Genomic DNA, 8,213 nt, shown 5'->3' with positions numbered 1-8,213 from the left:
TTTCGATCTTCAAGGGTCCCAAAGGCAATCACCCATGAGAATAGGTGTGGTTGTTGGAGGGATACACTCACTGACTTCGAGAGGAGCTGTGATATGCTAAAGAGAAACTTGTCCTTAGTAATTAGGATTAACGTTTAATTATAAGTTTAAGGCTTGCTTGTGAAAAGATTCGTTATTATAATGAACCAATGATCCCAAGGCTTTTTAATATTATTGTTATTTACCTTCAAAAACTGCACTCTCCAACTTCTTATTTCTTTCCCTTCTAATCAATTTCTAAAAGCTAATTGGATTGACCAACTCCCTAGCGGAACGATAACTCTACTTACTACTATTACTTCGATAGGCCGTGCACTTGCGGTTTGGCCCTATCAAGTTTTTGGCGCCGTTGCCTGGGAGTTAACTAATTTAATTAGCTTTTTTTTAGTGATTAGAATTCTCTCTTCTTCTTACTCTTTTCTTTTTATTTTTATTTTTAACTTTTTATTTTTCTGTCATTATTAACTTCTTGGGTTCTCAATTTTTTATGCGAAAAAGTAGAAATCGAGTTGTAATAATCAACGAGATCGAAAGGTATTTGCATAGACGAAAGAGAGACGCACAAAATAACACCGTCATGGCCAATCGCACTCTCAAAGAGTATGCAACGCCGTCTACGGCTGAGCCACAAGCTGTTATTGTGTACCCAACGGTTGAGGATGACAACTTTGAAATCAAGCCTGCCCTACTTAACTTGGTGCAGCAAAACCAATTCTCGGGATCCCCCACTGAGGATCCCAATCTTCACATCTCTGTTTTCCTACGAATTAGTGGAACCATGAAGGAGAACCAAGAGGCCGTAAGACTTCATCTCTTTCCCTTTTCCTTAAGGGATAGAGCTAGCGCTTGGTTCCATTCCCTCGAAGTCGGTTCCATTACTTCATGGGATCAGATGAGGCAAGCATTCCTTGCCCGTTTCTTTCCACCATCTAAAACCGCTAAACTTAGAGACCAAATCACGCGGTTCAACCAAAAAGATGGGGAATCTCTCTATGATGCGTGGGAGCGTTTCAAAGAAATGCTAAGACTTTGTCCCCACCATGGCCTACAGAAGTGGCTTATAGTCCACACTTTTTATAATGGCTTGTCTTATACCACTAAGATGTCTGTTGATGCAGCTGCAGGTGGAGCACTTATGAACAAGAACTACACGGAGGCGTATGCCCTAATTGAAGACATGGCTCAGAATCATTACAAATGGACCGACGAGAGAGCCATCTCTAGTTCTTCACCCTCCAAAAAGGAGGCAGGTACACACGAAGTCTCTAACTATGATCACCTTGCTTCTAAAATTGATACACTAACCGAAAAGCTTGAAAAACTCAATGTTAGTGCTATCAATTCTGCTTCTACTCCTTCTTGTGAAATATGTGGTATAACCGGTCATGCTGGTGTTGATTGCCAACTAGGTAGTGCTATTAATGGTGTTGAGCAAATGAATTATGCTCAATACAACCAAGGGATGCGACAAAATCAAAATTTTTATAAAAACCAAAATCCCTATGGACAAGTAGCACCACCCGGTTATGCAAACAACCAAAGATTCACTCAGAAATCCAATTTGGAAATTTTGTTGGAAAACTCTATTGCCAACCAAAACAAACAACTTCAAGAACTCAAAAACCAAACTGGATTTCTGAATGATTCTCTTTCCAAGCTCAATACCAAGGTTGATTCTATTGCTACTCACTCTAAAATGCTTGAAACACAAATCGCCCAAATAGCCCAACAAGTGGCTACATCTTCCCAAACACCGGGAGTCTTTCCTGGTCAAACCGAAGCCAACCCCAAAGCCCAAGTTAATGTCATATCTTTTAGGGGTAGTAAGTTAGGCGAAACTTTTGCTAAGGTTAAAAACATTGGGAAATAAAATGTCAAGCCATTAGGTGATAAAGTCGTGATAGAAGAAGCTAAACCACTTGAAGAAAACAAAACTCCATCCCCCTTAAATCCTGAAAAGCTTAAACTAGAGGGTAAGTTTGAAAAATTTGTTAACATACTTAGGAAGATTTGCATTAAACTTCCCTTTGCTGAAGCTTTGTCTAGGATGCCTCTATATGCTAAGTTTTTAAAGGAAATTTTTTCAAAGAAAAGGGCTATAGAGCATAATGAGACAATAGCCTTGGCTAAGGAAACTAGTGCAATCATCCAAGAGGCACCCCCTAAGCTTATAGATCCAGGTAGCTTTGCCATACCATGCGAAATTGGGAATGAAACCATAAACAAAGCCTTATGTGACTTAGGAGCTAGTGTTAGTTTGCTGCCTTTGTCTCTTCTTAAAAGGATAGGGATAGGAGAGTTGAAACCTACCGAAATGGAACTAAAGCTAGCTGATCGTTCTACCATGAAACTTGTAGGATTTGTCGAGGACATACCTGTTAAGATAGAGGGGATATACATCCCCACTGATTTTGTAGTCGTTGACATTGAAGAGGACGATGACGTCCCCATAATCCTAGGTAGACCTTTCCTCGCAACTGCGGGAGCTCTAATTGATGTTAAACTTGGTAGGATAATCTTTCAAGTGAGTGATAAGATGGTAGGATTTGAGTTGGAAAATGTTATGAAGGGTCCCGCTCTTTACTCTTGTTGCATGCTTACCGATCATGTTGTGAAAGAACGTTCTATAGCGTCATCTACACAATATGATATCTTTGATCCATTCTAAGGACTCTTTCTAACCGTCAAGCTAATGACATTAAAAGAGCGCTTCGTGGGAGGCAACCCACGCATTTAATTGCTTTTGTTTTGTTTTTCTTTGTTTTAAGTTGTTTTGAAGGTAATTGTCCAAGTTTGATTCGAAGAAAATCAAGAAATTGAAAAAATTTTGAAGCCCTGTGACCAGAGAGGTGGCACGGCCCGTGCTAAGTATGGCACGGCCGTGCCAGGTATTTGAAGAAAAAAAAATGGCCCAAGCAACAGAATGTTGGCACGGCCCGTGCCAAGGGTGGCACGGCCGTGCCCGACCTCTTGTACCCTATATCACAAATTTTTTTCTCTTCTTCTTCCTCATTCTCAAACCACAAACCTCTCTCTACCTTCAAACTTCTCTCTAAACCTCCATAACCCTCAAACCTTCAAACCTTCATATCTCCCTCAATTCCTCACCAAACCACTCAATTCTTTCACCAATTAATCACAAACTTCATCCCAAACAAAAACCACCAATCAAAAACATCTTTCATCCATCCAAAACTATAATTCACCAAAACCCTAATCTTTCAAAACCTAACATAAACACCACAAAACCTTAACCAATCTCCATATCCAACCCAACAAACCTTCCTTATACACCAACCCCAACTCTAAACCAATCCTTTCCACCAACAATCTTCCCAAACCCTAAACCTTCCAACCAATTCCAACAAGGGTCAATGGCTTCAAGAAGAAGAAGTGGAAAGGAGCCAGCAAGTTCCTCCGGTCCTCCCCCAAAGAAGCAAGCACAAGTGAAGAATCATGGAATAAGCTTCAAAAACAACAAGCAAAGGGACAGGTATAAAATTCTAATCTCTAAACACTTGCATCCTTCTCGTTATCCTGATCCCAACACTTTAGATGTGCTAGAGCTGTTTGATGATGTTTCTAGGTTGATAGGAAAGTTAGGTTGGACTGATTTGCTGAAACCTATGCGGGGTTATGAAAACTTCACTTATGAATTTTTAAGCTCAATTGTTTTCACTAAAGATAAGTTGAATTTTGATAACCCTAACCATAGAATTGTTTTTCGGTTGATGAATATTGATTATGACATGTCACTTCAGCACTTTTGTGAGGCCTTAGGTTTTGCAAATGAAGGATATATTCATGATCATTGGGATCCTAGCCTAAAACCGGATAACTATGACCCAGCTGCCTTTTGGACACGTATCACCGGCGTTTCCAACTATGTTCCTAGAGCCAACAAAGCTAGCAACATCCACAACCCCGTACTTAGGTACCTCCAAAGGGTAATGGATTGCACTATTTGGGGTAGAACCGAGCTAGGAAACACTAGAACCGATGAATTGTTCATGCTATGGGCAATGCTCCACAACCACCCCGTCAATACTTGTTTTTATTTGATTGATTACCTAGACTTTGTCGGTACTAGACCGGCCGGTAGAGGAGACATAGTGGTGGGTGGCATCATTACATATATAGCTAGATGTTTTGGAGTGGGTGAAGATGAGGGGATCAAACCAATTGAGGGAAACAATAGGCTTAACATAGAAACCCTTATTGCTATGAATTTTATCAAACATCGTCCACCGCTCCATTATCAACTTAAGCTAAATATGCCAATCGTGTTTTTATTGCCTAACCCATCTCGGACTACCACCGAGGTGGAAGAAAATTGGTTGTATGTTAATGATGTGCAGGTTCTTGGTGAGCAAGATGATGAAGAGGGAGAAGGTGCTAACTTGCACCAAGAGGGGCACCATGGCCATGAGACCGGTGAGCTTAATGACAATCAAAGATGGACATGGATTCACAATGAAATCGAGAGGATGAGCACCGAACAACAAAGGCAAGGTGTTGAGATCTCCGGCCTTCGCAATGAAGTTCAAAGGGGCAACCGTGTCAATGATGAAAATAATGAGATGCTCCGTCGGATGATGCAACACCTCCAACTTCAAGGTCCTCCTTATGGACCTCAATAACATGTGAGCTTTCCTCTTCCCCTCTTCCCTTCATTTCTCTCTCTACTCCTCTTCTTCTACTCATTCTTTCTTCTTCCTCTACTTCTTCTTCTTCTTTTAATTTCTTTTTCTTTTGAATCATTGAGGACAATGCTTCCCCTAAGTGTGGGGGGGGGGGGGGGGGCCTAATAAAGTGTCTAGAGTCGTAGTGTCCAAACTCCCTTGAACTTTATTCTTTTGTTTTGTTTTTATAGCAAGAGGCATGACTAGTAGCTTGTTTTCAATGTAAATATGGCATGAAAATTTTTTGTTTTGTCTCTTCTTTAGGTCGCCTCTTGTACATGAAAATAGTTTCTTGTGTTTCTTATGTTCTTGCTATACCCATGTCTTGTTTTAATGTGAAAATTCTCCAATGAGAAAGGCACCCGGTTGCAATCCTTGAGCAAATGTATGAATAGGTATTTTAAGGAACACGTTCTATCTTTAGTGTTAACTTAGACCCTTTAAAGTCTTAAGAGTAAAAGTAGTATAAGTTTGTGTGGGAAAATTAATCAAATTGTTCTTAATTGTTATATTCTTATTAAATTGTTAATGTTAAATGGGGCGGGAGAATGGCACCAACATGAGGGGGAAAGGACAATCCCTAACTTCCTAATTGTGGTGGTGACTCCCTAATTTGAACCTAAAGTGAAACAAATCCATCAATGCTAGGGGGAAAGGACAATTACATCCAAAAAGACTTCCTACGCAGAGATGAAACAAACAATTTTGCAGCACTGCTTAGGGTGATTTTGAATCTAGGAGGAAAGGACAATTACATCCGAGAAGACTTCCTGTGAGGATAGATAGCCCCTAAGCATCTGCAGCCCCTTGTGCTTAATTGTTATATCTAATTTAATTTTAACTCAAATTCCCATCACTCTTATATGAAATGAAGAAAGGACTTTTCTCGGTTACTTTAGCACTAAGGATAGAACCTATTCCTCATAATATCTGTCTTATACAGGAGCAAGAAAAGGGTTGGACTGCACACACACACTCACTTGAGACTTGATGTTGGGTAGAATAGGTTCATGAGAAGTGTTTGAAATTGTAATTAGTGTACTTGAGACAAAGCCTTTCTCTTGAGACATTTGTTCTTAATATTGCCATAATCAAATCTTTTGTTGCTGCTATGTTTGCTGCCTTTTGCTTGAGGACAAGCAAAGATTCAAGTGTGGGGGAGTTTGATGAGTCATAGATAGTATTATTTATTGCCTTATTTAGTTTAGTTTTATTTTAGATTTGATTTTATTTTATTGCATTTTATTTTAGTTTAGAATATTTTACTTCAAATTATGTTTTATTTTATTTTAGGAATAAATATATGGTGGAAGGTGCCTTGGAGCAAAAGAAAGAGGACTGGAGCAAAATACAGCGCAAGAATACGAAGATACGGGGCAAAAATACAATTCCCCTTACCAGAAGCTTGGCACGGCCCGTGCCAACATGTGGCACGGCCGTGCCCGTCCCCAGAGTCTCTTTTGCTGCTTTTTCTTCGGGCCCAAGTTACCCTGTTGCAGCTTTACTGTTTTACCCTTTTAGTTGCTTAGTTTCTAAGTCAATTGTAAAGCTATAAATAGAGTAGCTCTCCACCATAAACAATCATCCTTTACTTTGTTTATTTCAATTGCTATTTCAATAAAGTCTTTATTTCGTTTTACTTTCTTCTTGCAATTTACTTTTATCGCATTATCTCTTCTTCCCCCATGTCTACGATGAACATGAGTGAGTAGACTTCTTAATCTTGGGATCGTTGGATAAATCTAATGACGTAATCCGGATCAAGCCAAGTCTTAAACCCTAATTAATTGTTACCCTAATTCCTAATCTAAATTCACCGTTTTAACATGAATTAATTATTATCAAACTGTGGAAGCGAACGCGGAGGGTTTGATAATGGTTAATTCATCATCACAGATATCAATTCATAAAGCGAACGCGGAGCTTTGATATCCGAACAAGTGAATTTAGACAAGGTTTGCGAAACATGAGAATAGTCTAGCAAACCTTGGGACACATAAAGTTTCGATCTTCAAGGGTCCCAAAGGCAATCACCCATGAGAATAGGTGTGGTTGTTGGAGGGATACACTCACTGACTTCGAGAGGAGCTGTGATATGCTAAAGAGAAACTTGTCCTTAGTAATTAGGATTAACGTTTAATTATAAGTTTAAGGCTTGCTTGTGAAAAGATTCGTTATTATAATGAACCAATGATCCCAAGGCTTTTTAATATTATTGTTATTTACCTTCAAAAACTGCACTCTCCAACTTCTTATTTCTTTCCCTTCTAATCAATTTCTAAAAGCTAATTGGATTGACCAACTCCCTAGCGGAACGATAACTCTACTTACTACTATTACTTCGATAGGCCGTGCACTTGCGGTTTGGCCCTATCAAGTTTTTGGCGCCGTTGCCTGGGAGTTAACTAATTTAATTAGCTTTTTTTTAGTGATTAGAATTCTCTCTTCTTCTTACTCTTTTCTTTTTATTTTTATTTTTAACTTTTTATTTTTCTGTCATTATTAACTTCTTGGGTTCTCAATTTTTTATGCGAAAAACTAGAAATCGAGTTGTAATAATCAACGAGATCGAAAGGTATTTGCATAGACGAAAGAGAGACGCACAAAATAACACCGTCATGGCCAATCGCACTCTCAAAGAGTATGCAACGCCGTCTACGGCTGAGCCACAAGCTGTTATTGTGTACCCAACGGTTGAGGATGACAACTTTGAAATCAAGCCTGCCCTACTTAACTTGGTGCAGCAAAACCAATTCTCGGGATCCCCCACTGAGGATCCCAATCTTCACATCTCTGTTTTCCTACGAATTAGTGGAACCATGAAGGAGAACCAAGAGGCCGTAAGACTTCATCTCTTTCCCTTTTCCTTAAGGGATAGAGCTAGCGCTTGGTTCCATTCCCTCGAAGTCGGTTCCATTACTTCATGGGATCAGATGAGGCAAGCATTCCTTGCCCGTTTCTTTCCACCATCTAAAACCGCTAAACTTAGAGACCAAATCACGCGGTTCAACCAAAAAGATGGGGAATCTCTCTATGATGCGTGGGAGCGTTTCAAAGAAATGCTAAGACTTTGTCCCCACCATGGCCTACAGAAGTGGCTTATAGTCCACACTTTTTATAATGGCTTGTCTTATACCACTAAGATGTCTGTTGATGCAGCTGCAGGTGGAGCACTTATGAACAAGAACTACACGGAGGCGTATGCCCTAATTGAAGACATGGCTCAGAATCATTACAAATGGACCGACGAGAGAGCCATCTCTAGTTCTTCACCCTCCAAAAAGGAGGCAGGTACACACGAAGTCTCTAACTATGATCACCTTGCTTCTAAAATTGATACACTAACCGAAAAGCTTGAAAAACTCAATGTTAGTGCTATCAATTCTGCTTCTACTCCTTCTTGTGAAATATGTGGTATAACCGGTCATGCTGGTGTTGATTGCCAACTAGGTAGTGCTATTAATGGTGTTGAGCAAATGAATTATGCTCAAT

The 8,213-nt window shown here is 39.7% G+C and overlaps 2 non-coding genes across 2 annotated transcripts; both read right to left on the bottom strand.

Annotated features, from left to right (window-relative positions):
• Nucleotides 1–979: 979 nt before the first annotated feature.
• LOC146953744 (small nucleolar RNA R71) lies at nt 980–1,086 on the bottom strand. Its single transcript, XR_015025127.1, has one exon. It is a non-coding gene; the product is annotated as a small nucleolar RNA R71 (small nucleolar RNA).
• A 6,616-nt stretch (nt 1,087–7,702) lies between these two features.
• On the bottom strand, nt 7,703–7,809 carry LOC146953743 (small nucleolar RNA R71). The gene has a single exon (XR_015025126.1). It is a non-coding gene; the product is annotated as a small nucleolar RNA R71 (small nucleolar RNA).
• Nucleotides 7,810–8,213: the final 404 nt, after the last annotated feature.

Source organism: Medicago sativa, chromosome 1 (assembly GCF_051527215.1).
Source record: "Medicago sativa cultivar Bolivia chromosome 1, Bolivia_mono, whole genome shotgun sequence".
Taxonomy (NCBI): domain Eukaryota; kingdom Viridiplantae; phylum Streptophyta; class Magnoliopsida; order Fabales; family Fabaceae; genus Medicago; species Medicago sativa.
The sequence above is the reverse complement of the archived record's forward strand: the minus strand, read 5'-3'. Positions and strand labels throughout refer to the sequence as shown.